At 41.3% G+C, this 17,720-nt stretch overlaps 1 pseudogene; it reads left to right on the top strand.

Annotated features, from left to right (window-relative positions):
• The first annotated feature begins 13,553 nt into the window (after positions 1 to 13,553).
• On the top strand, positions 13,554 to 16,118 carry LOC148135258 (putative G protein-coupled receptor 139; annotated as a pseudogene).
• The last annotated feature ends 1,602 nt before the right edge of the window (positions 16,119 to 17,720 follow it).

Here is a 17,720-nt window from a genome sequence, read left to right as displayed (position 1 = left end):
TTTCGTCCTCTCGAGTCCTTTCCGGTATTTAAATGAACTCATAGAATCCTGACAGTGCAGATCGAGGCCATTTGAGTAATTCAGTCTGTAATAACTCTCCGAAGATCATCTCACCCATATCCATTCCTCTCATTCAATTCCCAAAACTTTTTATTTTTGATGACTATACTGTAACTCTTTTGCCTGTGGGAAGAACCCAGAGTGCCATGTAGAACTACACAGACCAGATTTATAGCAAACTCCACAGAAACCCCCAAAGTTGAAAGAGGGCTCAAGTCCCTGACAGTGAAAGACAGCAACGCAAACCACTCAGCCACCCCACTGTTAATTTTGGGAATAAATACACATATCTGTCTTTGTAACTAACTTTTAATAACTTTGTTTGGGAAACAAACGTTTTCTTGCTCAACTTGTGTTTTTTTTTCAGTGTCCATCACCTATATGTAAATATTCAGTAACTAAATTGCAAATGGAACAGGGTGTCTCTCTCGTGCATATGTGAATGTAACCTTTGATTTGAACAATAGATAAGGAGATTTGCCGTTGGAGTGTATATGTGAACAGGAAAAATATGAAGTCATCATCGTTCAACTAGACAACTGTGCGTTTCTGTCATGAGAGAGAATTGAATGATTTAGTTGAACCGAGGGAAATATGGGAGGTACAACGCTGTGGAGACGGAGAGGTACATATATTAGTTAGGTAAATGAGGAGCTAGAGGTTCAGAGGGAATCAGAATAAAAACAAACGAGCAACGAATGAGACAATTCTGGAATGCACTGCTTGTTGCGCTGAAGACGTACAATTGAATTATATGTGTAACTATAATGCCAAGATATGCATGGCGATGCGTGAATTCCCGTAAAATAGAATCAGAACGGGTCGGGCTTTCTTCTATAATTAGTAGTGCAGACAGCATCTACGGAAGCATTTTTTTGTTTCTGAGCTGTAGACCTCATTGTTTGTATATTCCATGGCAGAAGATTAAAAAAATTGCCTTGAAATATACATATGTACAATGGAGGTGTTTCAGAAATTATATGGCGAAAGTAGGTTTAACTGCAATTGCAGCTGGTTTAGCTGCATCAGTGGACAGAAAGCAGAGGTAATCACACATCGTCATGTGCATTGCTTAAAATGACTAAGATAAATGGTGTGATATTGTTACTTTTATGTTGATTATCTCTTACACTGAGATACTTTGAAAATATATTGTCTTATGAGCTCTTCAGGCTGTTCATACTATATAAGTGCACCAACATCTTCGAACAGAGTTCACCATACATGTTACAGCTGGCGATAAGTTGCAGAGAGCGATCAGCATGAACGATAAAGAGGTCAGTTCAAAAGTCTAGTAACAGCAGAGAAGAAATTGTTCTTGAATCTGTTCTTCCGTGTATGCAAACGTATTCATATTCTGTCCAATGGAAGAGGATGGTAGAGAGGACGAAAAGAGATGGGCAGTGTCGTTGATAATATCGGTTGCTTTCTGGAGGCAGTGAGAAGTGTAGATGGAATCAATGAATGGAAGGTGGATTTGCTGTATGAAATGGTGTAGATTCACAATTCTCTGGAGTTTCTTTTATCTTGGGAAAAACAGTTGCGTTGCCACACTGTGATGCATCCCAATCGGATGTTTTATGTGCTATCTTTATAAAACATTGAATGGAATCTCTATGGACATGCCGAATTCCCTTTGGCTACTGAAGAAGGAGAAGTGTTGCTTTTCTTTCTTGACTGTAACGCTAAAGTGGATGGACTAGGACAGTGTGCTGCTCATTATCTCTGCCTGAAAACTTACGCTGTCGACCATCTCCACTTCAGCATATTTGATGCAGAGAGGGATGTGTTCTCGTACTCCAGCTGCAACCTAACCAAAGCCATGTACCACTGGAGAATATCGTGGTTGTTCTTATAAGTGATCTGAGGATTCCACTGAGCTGTCTTCTTAAAAGCACCTCTTTTGATGCAAATGCACTGACATGTTTAGTCGGGGGCTCTAAAACAAAGAATCTTCAAGAATAACTAACTGAAGCAAAAAATGCAAAATTGTTGGTGCAAATCAGCAGGTATAACAGTATCTGTGTACACAAATAAAGAGAATACTGTGATTCGAGGTAAGGTTTCCATAACTGGCAACTGCTAAGCAAAGGTGACAGTTGTTCTGAAGACCTTTTTGAGTGGTTTGGTTAGAATGATTAATCTACTGCGTGGGGATGGAGCCCAGAAGGAGGGAGAGAAAATGGCAGGCAGCCAAAGGGTCTATTTCGAGCGAGCCATAAAACAAAAACAGCTCGATATGCGGTCATGTGAAAAAGAAATGAAGAATTGAAAATGTGTTTATTTACTGAAGGCAAGCTACCTGCGGAAATGTTCTGGCCATGTAATGCTAAGTAATAGGCTGGCAAAAATGTATTCACACTCAGACTTTGGTGAACTCGATATTGAGTTCTAAGGGCTGTTAGTTGTCTTGTAATTATTGTACCTTGGAAAAACAACTGCTTGCAAAGCGACGCTCACAAGACGCTGCCTCAATTTTGCTTTCATTGGACAGTTCCAATGAGGATGTTGTAAAATCTTAATATCACTTTGAAATGTCAGCCTTGTAAAACACCTCAATTTTGTGTTGTGTTTTATGTGATAGAATTATTGGCTTTCATGCGATCAACCGTTAAAGTTGAAAGTCCCAAGGTAATTTCCATCTGAAAAGATACCATAGATTAGCATTCTAACTGTACTGGAATTTTGTGCTGCAAATATTACATTGTTATCAGGTGCGTATCAGCTGAAAATGAGGCAACGACTGTTCTTACACTGATGCTCGAACACAAAACTTGCATTTTGCCCTTACAACTGAAGCAAGCATATCACGAATTAAATCATCTTGGGAAATTCTCAATAAGTGAAGGGAGCATTCTCTCTTGCAGAACCATCCCAGCTCATAATGGCATGTTGGTTATAATGTATTTTAGCATTATGATAAAATGTGATTAAATAGAATAGTAAAATCGCACATCAAATCTGTTCAGCCAAATAAATAATACAGAGTCAGGAGGCTGGAAGAACACAACAAGCCAGGAAGGATCAGGACGTGCAGAATTCGATGTTTCGGGTGTGAACCTTCAAGTCTACGGGTGTGGGGAAGTTGCAGATCATGGAGGTGGAGGGGACAGCCTTTTGAAATGGGGAGATGTGAAGACAAGTAGAGGATGCGACCTTGTTGGTCAATGGGAGGAATTAATCCATTTGGTGGCAGGAAGAAATAGAAGGGATGGCGAAGGTATAGGGAGTCGGGGGATGGGAATAAGGCTATCTTAAATTGGATATCTTAATTTTGGACCCTCCAGGCTGTAAGCTGCCCAGGCGGAAGATGTCGTTCCTCCGACTTAATATGGTCACGTTGAGGCAATGGAGGAGGCCAAGGATGGTCATGTGGGAAACGGAGTAGTAATGGGAATTAAAATGGACGGTGTCTAGGAGGTTCTGTAGACATTTGTGGTCCTGGATACAATTCTCACTCAACCGATTCCTATGTTAAGTTCAGTTTCCCCGATGTAGAGATGCACCTGATGCAGTAAGCTAGGTTGGAAGAAAGGCAGGGGAATCTCTGTCTCACCTGGAAATACTTTTGCGGGGTACTGGACGGAGGTGAGAGGAGTGGTGTACGAACAGATTTTGCATCTTTTCCGGTTGCAGGGAAAGGTTTGTTGGGATTCACGGGGGTTGGTTTGAAGAATGGCGCAAACCAAGAACAGTTGAAGGGAACAGTCCACGCAGAAGGCAAAAGAGGCGTGTCAAGGGAAAGCTGTCCTTCGTGATGAGGTCTATCTGGAGTGGGCGGGAGTGTTCCTAGATGGTGTGTTCTGTGCGGAGACTGATGGAGTGGGATATGAGGACAAGGGGGGAACTGATTTATTGCATTGGGAGTGGGACGTAAGAGCAGTGGAACGGGAAATCAGATGGTGTGGTGGAGCGTTATCTGAATTACAGGGGGAGGAAAAGCACTTTGGTCTGTCGGGGAAATTAAATTGACTCGACTCAACTATTAACAAGAGCAACCAAAATGAGCTTTAATAATTTTAACCTCTGCATTGCAGAGGGACCACATGCACTTGACAAAAATGCCTTGTTCAAGGGCCCTGAGCATAATACATATACTAGTCTGACACTGTTTCTTATCACACTCTCAAAGACAAAGACTGTGAAGGTTTTAATTGTAGCTTATTTCCTCGAACCTGCGTGGGTCAGGCAACTGCCCATTGGCACTTTCCAAATCCTTCATGGTCCATGGTCTGTGGAAAAGCACTGCGCACCCTTCTGGGCTGCAACTTCAACCGTTTGGGCTTGCAGAACGACCTGGTCAGCTGATCGTACGCCAATCCGCTCATCGTCTGACTCATCATCCATCCTGGGGACATTGCGATCAGGGCCTGGATGACTTTCTCTCTTGGTGTGGCCGTTGTCATTTAGGGATTCTTGCTTCAGTTGGTTGCAGGTACGATATACTATCGATGGTTTAGCAGACCCTGAGGTGGAGTCTGCTGGCTGGAACCATCGCCAGGTGGTTCTCGTAGGGGTGCTGAAGATCTTGGAGGGCAGTCATCAAGGTCAGGATCTTGAACAGACTGAAGAGACTGTACAGCATCGTTAGGTTATTTCCTGGGCATATCTGCGCGTGCACGAGTGTTTGTACGTGTATTTGATCTATCTTTTACTTGAGGCTTTCTTTCCCTGATATTAGCCTCAGCCTTCTACATGTTATAAGCACTCAAATTCACAGATGCTATTTTTCCCTTCCTTTTCTCCTTAATTCTCTCTCCTCCAACCTCGAACTCAATTTCCAACTGTCTTTTACTAAAATATTCCCCCTCCAGCAAACCATATTCCTTGATCATTAATTCTAACTGCTTTAGAGACTCTGGGCCATAATTATTTATCACGTAATAAACTTTTGGTTGATCATTCAAATTCCTCTCTGTACTCTCTTTTTGTTTGCTCTGGCCGGAGCCCATTTTCAGTGTGACTGAAAAAGCGTTCAGCTCTCTCTATTTCACTTACGGTACCGTTATCTTTTTCCCTTTGACTTGCGTTTTACAGCCGATGGTCTCCTCTCGCATTGGGCGGGTCCGCCTCAACTCCTTGGTTTTCATAAACAACGAAACCACGTACCTGGTACGTTCTTGGAGATTCCAACTCAGTCAGTTATAGTTCCAGTTCGAAAACCACCCTTCAACTTGCTGTCTCTCAAACACTCTAGAGACGGCAATCCTTTCTCTTTAGTTTTGCTCGAATACCGCTTGAGGGTTTACTGAACCGTTTTCCTGATTCATTTATTCGCTTAGAATGAGTCTCTATATAGGATTACTTAAGCCACGACTCTTACCCCGACCCGATTCAGTCCAGACCCCGGCGCCGGGGCAATCCACAGATTCCCAGTCCTCTCACGCAGTGGGGCCAATTTAGCGTTCGAGATGAAGTAAAAGTCCTTCAAGGCGCTGCCGCCTGCATATCCTGGGAATCCTCAGAATCTTAAACCGTGATGGGGCGCTTGGCGAACCCCAAGTTTACCGTTGTTGAAATTAAATTGACTAGACTCAACTATTCACAAGAGCAACCAAAATGAGCTTTAATAATTTTAACTTCTGCATTGCAGAGGGACCACATGCACTTGACAAAAATGCCTTGTTCAAGGGCCCTGAGCCTAATTCATATACTCGTCTTATACTGTTTCTTCTCACACTCTCAAAGACAAAGACTGTGAAGATTTTAGTTGTTATTCTTTTCATTCCCTTGCTGTGGACATACTATTCTTATATTTTTCTCTTGTTGAATGTTTACAAAGTTCCGCAGAGACAAGGCGTCCCTCGACTGCAGACTTCTGCGATGTGTCAGAATGTTTTAAATTTCGTAAAGCATTGTTTTTCAAATGTTAGAGTAACTCGATATCAGTGTAAATGTTAATTTTGTTAATTTTCCATTACAGGTCGAAATAGGTGGACATCTGGGATGCTCGCGAATGTAATGCCTCCTCGTCCAAGCAAATGCAGTGGAGGTGCAGGAATTGGTAAACTTCTGACATGACCATTCTTGGCCTCCCAACGAACCACACCGCAAATTGAAGGAACCAATCCTCACTTTCCGATTGGGAAGCCAACTTCTCGGAGCAGACAACATCGAATTATCCAATCTCAAATAACCACCTTTCCCATACGTGGACTCCCTTCCCAGCGCCGCCTCCCATCCACTGCTCCCTGCCACCAATCAGATTCATTCCTCCCGTTGACAAAACAGTTAGTACCCTCCACATGACTTTACCTATCTCCACTTCACCACCTTATCCCTGCAACCCCCATTGTCTGCAGCTCCCCTGTACCTATTCGTAGTCCTGAAGATGCGTTAGAACTGGAAAAAACGACTTCTACACATCGTGATGCTGTATGGCTGATTGTCTGTTTTTGATTCCAGCATAAAAAGTTTATTTTTATCTTCTCTGCCGCATATACAAGGCAACCAAAAGGAAGCTCACATTTTCTGGAGGAGCCCTGCAGCTCAGAATGATACAACACTTTCCATAGCCAATGTAGTACTTTGTAAATTCTCTGAGGTTTCCCACCTCACAATTCTTTGAGAGTAGGAGTTAGGAGGTCACGTTAATATTGAACAGAGTATCGCTGAGACATCTTCTGCAATACTGTGTTCAGTTCTGCTTGCCCTGTTATTGAACTCGAGAGAGTTCAGATGAGATTGACAAAGATGCTGCTCTGTGGAAGGTTTGAGTTACATTGAAAAGCTGGATAGAATGGGATAATTCTCACTGGGATATACGAAGTGGACATATGAGCTTATAGAGACGTATAAAATCAAGAGGTATGTGGATAGAATTAATGTTGTGTTGTTGGCATTGACTTTCAAGACTCGGAACACGTTTTATCGTGAAAGGCTGATGATATAATAAAATGTGAGGCAATAGTTTCAACAGAGGGTGGTTTCAATGTTAAAGGTACATCCGAGAGATAAGATATTTACGGCTATACCAGTTCCTATGGGAAATAACGAGTATAAATGCATGAGAAGGGCTAAACCATAAAGACCATTAGTGAACTATTGCAAGTGGTCGGTGAAATGTTACACTAATCATGATGATGTATCAAAGGGACTGTGGAATGTGGCTACACCAATTAGCGGAGTCAGGCTGAATCTAAAAGATCATTGAGACAGGATAAGATAGCAACAATCAGTGAAGGTAGACTCGCTTGCTCAAGATCAACGTTGGAACGACGTAATTGTAAATATTTAATCAGCAGTTAGCAGGGTCAGCATGTCAGGTTGCTGGAGACCATTATGGCAAAATGTGACCGCACTTACTGAATTAGTAGCTTGCAGGGTTAGCCTGAGATCAAAGACCATTTTGGTAAATGCGAGAGCAAATATCTATCATGACAGATTAGAATAAGATTAAGTTTATTGTAGTAAAGGTTATAATGGCTGTCGTAGAGAGGTGGGTGGCACGCTGGCACAGTGGTTAGCACTGCTGCCTCATTGCGCTAGAAACCTGGGTTCAATTCTCGCCACAAGCGACTGAGTGGAGTTTACACATTCTCCCCGTGTCTGCTTGGTTTTCTTCTGGGTGCTCCTGTTTCCTCTCACATTCCAAAAATATGTGGGTGAGGAGAATTGGGAATGCTAAATTGTCCGTGGTGTTGCGTGACGGGTTAGGGGAATGGGTCTGGATGTGTTGCGGGTCAGTGGAGACTTGTTGGGCTGAAGGGCCTGTTTCCACACTGTAAATAATCTAATCGAATTTTGTAATCTAAAGAGAAATAACAGGAACTAAGCCTGTATATGTCTACTGAGATAACCCTAATTAACATCGTTGGACACGCTGATAAGATGGAAGGAAACATGATAAAAAAAATGTATAAAGATCAACAGACCCCGAGGTTCGTGGACAATCAAGCGTTCGTTTGTTGGTTGTCACAGCTTTTGTTTGCAAATAAAATATTATCTTCTTGAAGAACACTGTTCGTCCCCTGGTAGTTCGCAACAATTCTCTACGACATTACGTTTACAAAAACACTTAGATATGTACATGAATAGGAATGTTTTGTGGGAATCTGGTTTGGGACAGGCAAGTCGGACGAGTTTAGTTTACAATTACTTTCGGCAAGCACTAGTTGCACAAAACTGTCTGTTTCCAAGCTGTATGAGTCTGCGATTCAATAACTCCATAGCTATCCTTCCAGACAGTGCATCCCAGACGTCCAGCACTCGAGTGGTAGGATCTTTTTTTTTCAAATCTTCTGACAATCTCCTGGGTTATTAAACCTGACTTGATCCTTCAACAAACGGCCACCTTTACTTTCTATCCATCAAGACTATCTCCCTCGGAATCGTTTGGACTTCCGTCACTAAGCCCCTCAAATGTTCAGAATTAAAGAGAACAATTTAAGATTACGCAGCCTCTCTTCATGGCTGAAACATCCCATCCCGTTAACAGCCTGTTGAATCTTAATTACACCCTTTTTAGTACAAACACATCTTGTTCTATGAAGTTCTATCATGTTCTTCCAACCTATTTCACAACTGATGAAGGCCCGCATCCTGGTTGCCTTATCAAATAACTTGTTGATTTGTCCTGCCAACCTCAGAGATCCCTCTGTTCTGTATTTGTTGATATCACTGAAAGTGTTAGCAGAACTGCAGGCGTGAAACAACTTCCAATTGGAGGAACAGCCCCATTTAATATCTTCCACAGGTCCGCTCCTAGAAATAAAATTTTGGCCATGAGGCCAGCTGGAGTGTTTGGACTTCCGCATGATGGCCTCGGTCCTGCCATTTTGACAAACATGTGAGACCATATATTTTTTGATAAATTTTGGTGTTGACGTCCGATGATTTCCACAGAGTGCCCATGAATTAAGCGTACGATCGTTTCTTTGTGTGGAATTACTTCCAGGGCGAGCGAAAACATGGTCATAGATGTGATTTGTGACATAGCAATGAGCCCAAATGTGAATCTAGAGTGCTACAAAATATACACTTTTCACCTCTAACTCCAGCTACACACGTTTTAAAATTTGAATCAGAATTTCGTGTCCAGATTTTCAAAAATTGACTGTCAATTCTCAGAAATTCAGAATCTAGATTGAAATCATGATGCTTATAACAGTCAAATCTGAATTTGCTTCAGGGTGTGTGTGAATTCTGTATCATTTCAAGGGTCAGTGTTTTTGTTAGGATCTGTATCATTTTCAGTGTTTCTATTAAATTAGTGTTGGGCCCTGGTTTCAGAATCTGGATCACTGTAAAGATTTATGCAAGTTACAAAATTTCTATCAGTTTCAGGGTCTGTCTTCGCGTCAGTGTTTTATTGATTTCAATTATTTTTGGACTCTGCATCAGATTTTCCCGGGCTCTATTCGTTTCACGGTCCGTATGAGAATTACATTCTGAATTAGATTCAGGGATTGCATTTAATTACACTTCGAAAAGAAGGAACTTATGTCAGTATGGCTTTGTGCAGGGAAGCTGGTGTCTTAAACATTTGGTTCAGCTTATGCGGAAGAGACACAAGTGTTTGGTAAGTGTGCAGCTACAGATATTATCCACATAAACTTTCCTAAAATTTGTGACGCTGTTTGTCATGATTGGGCGGTCTAGAATGTTAAGTCACTCGGGATCCATGGAACGTTTGTATGATTAAAACAAAATTAACTTAATCATCGAAGAAAGATAAGAATATTGGTGGATTTTTGCATAATGGCGAACCCTACCAAATGCTCTAGCGAAATATAGATACATTGGATGGAACACTGTCAAATGGTGGTTAATCTGTTAATATATTAAATGATGGATCTTGAAGTGGACTAGAAGAAGTCTGTATAAATTAAACACAGAACCATTAGAAGTATTGAAATACAGAAGGATGTTGGGGTCCAGAAGTGTAAATACTTCAGAGTGGTAATGCAACTGGACAAGGTGGTAAAGGAAACATGCTTGCCTTCATTGGTGGTTGCATAGAGTATAAATGTTGGAAAGCTGGCAGCCGGATGAAACTTCCGATCGGCTACATTTGTCTTGCGGGCTTCTGGTCCCGGGACGAGGAAGGATATGGACCTTGGAAAGTTTACTAAGGTGGTTTCAGGGATTCTGTTGGATTGAACTCTATCACATTTCAGAAGATTTGGGACAATCCGAGATTGTTTTCGCTAGAGCATTGGAAGTTGAGGGCCAATCTGAGAGAAGTACATAATATTATGCAAGACATTGATCGAATGGGTAGTCAAAACCGTTCCCCAGGATGGAAGTATCAAATGGTAAGGGTCGTAGATTTGAGGTAAAGGCCCGGGGTGAAGATGCTAAAGGAGATGCGTGGGGTAGTGTATTTTTCACGCAGATGTTAGCTGCCTCAAATGCACGACCAGATTGCTTGAGAGAAGCAAATGAGGTAACAACAGTTAAGTGAGAACTGGATACAAACCTGAAGAGGCAGGGAATAGGGGAATGTTGATCATATGATTCAAGACTAGAATTTTTTACAATGGCAGCATGGTTGACACAGACAAGTTGGGTCTGTTGGTCTTCAATGTTATGTTAGAATCTGGGGCTTTATCAGAATCAATGCAAGCATCACCTTAACGTTCATTATTCGTGTCAGGGCTTTCATTTATCCCAGAGGAGAAAGTGAGGTCTGCAGATGCTGGAGATCAGAGATGGAAATGTGTTGCTGGAAAAGCGCATCAGGTCAGGCAGCATCTAGGGAACAGGAAAATCGACGTTTCGGGCATTAGCCCTTCTTCCTGAAGAAGGGCTAATGCCCGAAACGTCGATTCTCCTGTTCCCTAGATGCTGCCTGACCTGCTGCGCTTTTCCAGCAACACATTTCCATCTTTCATTTATCCCAGACCTGTGCGAGTTACAGGGTCTGTGTTAGGTTCATGATTTTGCATTGGATTTTGGCATATATGTGTTCTGGATCTGTCTTGATTTCATGGGTTTAATCATTTTCAGCGTCTCTACTACTTTCTGAACACGTATTAGGTTTAAAAGACTCGCAATATTTTTCACAGACTGTAAAATTCCAGCACCTGCCATGCGATGAGTCAGTATTCCATTCTGTGTCTGCAATACCTTCACAGCTGCAACTTTTAGGAATCATTATCATACTTTTTTTTACCGATTTGCAAAGCAATGTGGTGGTAAGACAAAGCAAACACACGAGCTTGGTGTATGAAGATAAATAATTCATTATGGTTAATCATCTGTCAGCTCGGCAAAGTATTGGAGACGATTTTGAGAGGATTTATGATTACTTGGAAAACCATATTTGGTTCGAGGTCGCCAGTTTGAATTTGGGAGGTGCACGTCATGCCTCAAAAGCCTGACTGAATACTTTGATAATGTAAAAATAAATGATTATGGTGGAACAGTGGATGTGGCGAACATGAATTTTAGCAAGTCATTTGCGAAGTTTCCACATGGTATGCTTATTTAGACAGTAATGAGGCATGAGCTTCAGTGAAGTCAGGCAGCATGTTTACAGATTGGCTCACTCAAAGACGGCAGAGGTTGGTGTGGATGGAATACGTTCAGACTAAGACTCGGTGACCAGCGGTGTTCCGCAGGGAGAAATTCTGGAACATCTGCTCTTTGTGATATTTAGGAAACATTTGGATAAGGAAGTGGAAGGGTGGGTTAGTAATTTTCCTGTTGACACGAAGTTTTGTGGAGTTGTGTACAGTGTGAAGTTTTACTCTCGGTTGCAGCGGGTCATTAGCTGAATGCTGATAACAGGCAGAAGATTTTCAACCTGAAAAATTGCGAAGTGTTTCACTTTGGATGTTCTAATTTGAACGCAAAGACAGGATGAAAGACAGAATGCTTGCGGTGAGGAGGGGCAGAGGGATCTTAGGGCCTGAGCCCACAGATGCCTTAAATTACCACTCAAGTCAACATTATTGTTGATAAGGCATATGATGTTTTGGCTTTTATGAGCGGTGGGCTTGTGTTGAAGAGCTGCGAGTTTATGCTGCAGCTCGATGGAGCCCCGGTGAGACTATGCTTGGACTATTGTTTTCAATTCTGTCCGCCTTAATACAGGAAAAATGTGGAAACTTGAGTAAGAAAGTGCAGAGACGTTTTACGAGTTTGTTCTGCGACTGGAGGGCAGGTCTTATGGAGAAAGTTAAAGGATCTAGGGCTGTTTTCATTGGAGTGAAGAAGGATATGTAATGTCTTCATAGAGGTATACAAGATGATGAGGTACATTGACAGAGGGGATAGACAGACACCTGACTATGGTGGAAATATCTACTGGAAGGGGATATAAATTTAAGGTGATTGGAGGAAGATTTATGGGAGATCTCGGAGGTCAACTTTTTGTTTCACAGAGAGTGGTGGCTGCGTGGAATGCACTGTCAGCAGTGGCAGTCGGATTAGATACATTTAGGGCATTTAAGCAAATCTTGGATAGGTACATAGAAGATAGTACAATGAAACATACTAATTTAGTCTAAACTCAGACGAGGATTAAAGCTCGCTATAACAATGTGGGGCTAAAGACCATGACTATTGTCTACCGTTTTAAGTTCGACAACAGACATCAGCGACTCTGTGTGCCATCTAGAGATTGACTTGGTGGACATGTTCAGTGAATCATTACAGTTGAGAGGAGACATCTTAGAAAATGCATTATTAAAACGAAACAATCAGAACTTTTATTCACCAATGCTCAGTGTTTTATATATTTTCATGTGAAGGTTGAAAGTTCAACGAGTTAACATTTTGTTTATAATAATAAATCAAACAATCCAGGGTTGTGAATATATATGCAATAAATGAAGAATGAAAAGTAAAGTGCCTATCTCAGAAATTACCCTGTAGAAAATGGGCATTGTGTGGGGGTGCAGAAATGTACACCATGAAGTTGGGTGTGGCCTTGTTCAATAAGATTGCTTGCATTCAACACCAGAGAGCTAAAATAGAGTTGATGGGAAACATATAGATTAAAAAATCGAAACAATCCATATCAAAGCCAAAAAGGCCTCATGATGCACAATGTCAGGATGGAAAAAACATACACCAAACCAACTCTGCAGCCTTGCACATCTTTGCATTCCAAGTGTCCATCTAAATATATGCTTCTCAATTGAATTTCTCAAACTTTGAAAACGTTATAGAAAAAGGGATTTCACTGTACTTTCGTCATATGTTTGCTTACATTATTCAGTATAACAATTATAGTTATAAAAATAGCATTTGGAATCTTTTGAGACACCAAATGTCCCCCGCGGTCATGCTTGTCTGCTAATTAAATGCTCATGACTGTCATTTTTCAGATTGTTGGAGGATGCAATTCAAACCAGAAAGCATTGGAAATACCGAGCAGTTCTGAAAAGGCATTAGGGTGGGAAAGGGAATTACTGTTTTGCTTTGGATATGCTTCCTCTTCCTAAACTTGATAGTAATAATTTGCGGAATCCAGCATATTTTTCCGTCAGTCAATACAGAGAGATTGTCACGAGGGTGCAGGCGACTTCACTCAGAAAGTGCTTCAATCAATGGACAACATAAGAAAAATATACTATACCATATTAGCTATCATTGGTGTTCCAAGTAAGTGATTGTAAACTTTTCCAATGTTATAGATCTGAGGGTTCTTTTCTCCCAGTTAGTTGTACAATTGGTTTACAGTACACATTCATGCCAACAGCGAATGTTCAGTTCCATGAAACTTGCCAAGTTGGTCCTTATTCTCAAGTTCTCCCCTTGACTGAAGTTTGGTACTATTAGGCTGAAGCAACCACTTGTGATCTTTGAATGCAATGGTGTAAGGTCTTTTGAGATTTTGGTGATGTTCATGACTTACGTGTGAGGGATCTCCATGCAGATTTCACTCTTTTACCACGGTATTAGACATGTTCCTCCAGTTATGAATTATTATTCAAAATTTTAAGTTCAAATGGTAATTTCTGTAATTCAGAAGACTTGATTGGCTTCTGAGTATTCATTCCATTGGGTGATCGATAGTTAGACATGTATTTGCAGATCAGGCCGTCGAGTAATTCGTAAAAAATGTCAACACTTTCCGATTTCGGGTATTTATAATCTTACCGAATGGTTAATTCTGTTCCATGTTATGAATGATGGATCATTTTGCAGAATGGTCTACTCTCTGTTCAGATTTCTGCTCAGCGAAGCTTATCCCTTCATAAATCAATGTGCAATAACCTAGAACACAAAGAGGAGCGATGCCCAATGGAAATTTGATGTCAAAACAAAAGGACACCAGTAACACCAACATAAAATAATCTCATTGACACACTGAACAGGTCTGGCTGCATCTGTATTAAGGTTAATCATGTTTAAGCAAATAAATCAACGTGGAAATTGGATTTATGCTGATTACTTGGTGCAGGTTTGGGAAATTGAAAGAATTAAATAGAAAAGTGAAAAAAAGAGAGAAAGAGAAGCATTACTGATAAGAGGAGCGGGAATAAAATGTTTTATTCGTGAGCCGAGGATCAGACGTACAGTCACGGAGACCTAGCGCACATAAAAAGGCCATTTGTCCCATCATATCAGTGCCACCCAGCAACAACTTTCTCACTCCTCTAATCCCATTTTCTTGCCATTAGCCAAGATACCACGAGCAAAAATATGTAAACATTTGAAAATAGCCTACTGTCTGCCAAAAGAAAAAAGCCATTGAAAAGCAGACATAATGTTGTGGACATGGGAAATCAACATGAAGGAGATGCAACAAAACCACACAAAACAGAAAACGTCAGAAAAGCACGGCAAGTCTTGCAGAATCTGTACAGACAAATCACAGTTAAGATTTCTGATTCAGTAACACTGACTCAGAACTAATCTAAGGAGAGTGTGTGCTCCTTCTCCTAACCTAGCATGACTTCACACCCTCAGACCAATCTAGCGCCCCAAAGTGGATCTTTCCCACATAAGTGGCAGTGCTTGCCTGTCAACCTCCTCCCTCATCTTGCATCTATCTATATTACAGCCTTGAGTACTCAATATTCGGTTTTACAATTTAAGAATATGAATTCTGGCCTGCATTCTTCTCGCATATCAGTAGAAATCCCCTCACATTTTTTCGCTGCCTCTTTCGGCAACATCTCCATGCAATGTATGAATTGAATCCATACAGTTTGGAAACAGACCATTTCAATTCCAATCCTTTTTTTTTTGCAGTCAACCTGGTGGCAATTGCGATCCTATCCCGGGGAAGGTGCGGCCTCTCAGCCTGTACCACTCGCTACTTGGTAGCCATGGCAGCAACTGATCTAATGGTCATCATTGCAGAAGTCGTGCTGAGGCAATTCGGGTATTATTATTTCCCATTATGTTTTCTCGACATCACTCCAGTGTGCAGTGTGACCTATTTCTTGGCTCGTGCAGCTGCCGATTGTTCCGTCTGGTATACTGTGACTTTTACGTTTGATCGATTTGTCCTCATTTGTTGCCACAATCTGTAAACAAAATATTGCACCAGCAAAACTGCAGGCTTGGTTTTAGCTACAACCAGCCTTCTGCTTTGTTCCAAAAACGTTCCATTCTACTTTGCATATGAACCTGGAATTATCATTGACAACGTACCATGGTATTGTCACACGAAACCAAGCTATTACTCTGATCCTGCATGGTTGGGATTTGACTGGCTCGATACAGTTTTAACGCCATTGCTCCCATTCACTTTAATTCTCCTGCTTAACGCTCTGACAGTCCGATACATTTTAATGTCTAGTCGAGTGCGCAAGTGTTTGAAGGGTCACAGCAAGGGAAGAGACATAGAAATGGAAAGCCGAAAGAAATCAGCAATTTTACTGTTTACTATATCGGGAAGTTTTATACTTCTATGGCTAAACCGTGTTATATATTTCATATGCTACAGAATTACAGGAACTGATCCCTTGAATTACAACAGTTCATCGTATGTCTTTGGGGAAATTGGATTGATGCTTAGAAATTTAAGTTGCTGCACAAATACAGTAATTTATGGAGTGACCCAGGCTAAGTTCAGGGAACAGCTCAAGATTGCAGTGAAGTATCCATATAGAACGAAAATTCAATTTCTCACTGAACAGCACAATTCAAATTAGTGGAAACGTGGTTCATAATTACGACGTGCTTCGTAGTGCAGCAATACCGTAGAAAGTTGAATGGTGGAAAGGTATGAGTGACGAAATTTCTACATCCTAAACTTATACACTTGAGGGTGAACAATATGTCTATCCTCAACACACAGCAACGCCGTCGAGGTTTTGCGTGTGTGTTGCCCTTCCTTTGCACTCAGCTTGCAACAGCCTCAGGGGTCTGAAGAATTTACTTTCAGTCTGTTTCACACTTTCTCCTCCCTGTGCTCTGATATCGTCGACTTGAAAGCCTTTGTTACTACACCAAATCTTTGCAACGCTCAAAGTCTTGCAATATTTTAAAAAAGTGAAATATTGCCAGCCATCATCCGACATTTCAGATCTTGCTTAACTCTCCATCTCTGTATAGCTGACATTTCGAAAATGGAATCCACATTTACGTCCTCCAGCACTGACAACCTCCCCTCCAATATCCCCGACAGTTTCCTGTTTCATTTAAAATCTTCAAGTAATGCAAATCTTTCAGTTTCTTAGTCGTGTCCATCTCTTAACAATATATGTCGCAGTAACAATGAGAAATCCCTGCAAAAAATGGATTTCAGGGACATTGCAACATCAAAAGACACACACAGACTCTAACACCAGAGAAAATATTGCCACGATCTGCAAATTCTCCAGGCTTGGTTATCATCTCCAGACCTTGTGGTGGCCCACAAATTCTGTAGTCTCATCGACTCTCAATATCCTTCACTATCTGTCTTACTCTTTCAGAATCTGTACCCTTTCCAATCAATCTCATCTCTTCCAGCTCACTTTCGCCTCCATTTCTGTAAAACCACGATGGATTTCTCTGTATCTCTCTACATTTCTGAAAGCTCATTCTGTTCCGAAAACACTCGCTGTTTCTTTGTTGCATGCTCCAGTCGCTACACTCAGTTTGCTGACTGTCATCTTTTACTGCTCTGCAACCCTGAGTCTCACTGTGTCATACATTGCAATCAACCAACCTTCCTTTTTTTCATCTTCTAAAAAAGTGCCCATCCTCATTCCATATGAAACCTTACATGGACATAACAATGTTCCCATTCAATGTAATCGTCTCCTAAGTTTCTCCAACTTTCCTCCTCTTTGTAACCTCCGCCGACAATGCAACCCACCTTCTATCTTTGATATAACTCATCCCTTCAACATCACATTTCTTTCAACTATGCCGGATCCTTAATGGTCCTAACTTACCTCGACACCGTTATTTTTGAGTCCTTTAATGCTTAATATATTCACAATTGGTGGACACATGAGCTCAGGTACCGAAGAACTTCCTTCCGAAAAGTATCAGCGAGTCACAGATCCACAAAACACAGAAACAGCACTTTGAATGCTTCTCATTCTGACCGCAGGGTGGGGGAGATTGAGAAAAATGAAGGAGGGAATAACCTTCAAATCACTTAGAGCTGTCAACTCCTTAAGAATCTGCATCGTGAACTAATATCCTTCTTTATCTGGATTATAGAGGCCAAAGACCTTCAATACTGTAAGATAAAATGGACAATTAGGTCTGCACTGATGGAATGCAAATACGACACGACTCGAATGCAATTCTCAGCCCTT

Source organism: Chiloscyllium plagiosum, unplaced genomic scaffold, assembly GCF_037043375.1.
Source record: "Chiloscyllium plagiosum isolate Xiang-an unplaced genomic scaffold, Cpla_swu_hap1 HiC_scaffold_50, whole genome shotgun sequence".
Taxonomy (NCBI): Eukaryota; Metazoa; Chordata; class Chondrichthyes; order Orectolobiformes; family Hemiscylliidae; genus Chiloscyllium; species Chiloscyllium plagiosum.
This window is presented reverse-complemented; position numbering and strand designations above follow the sequence as displayed.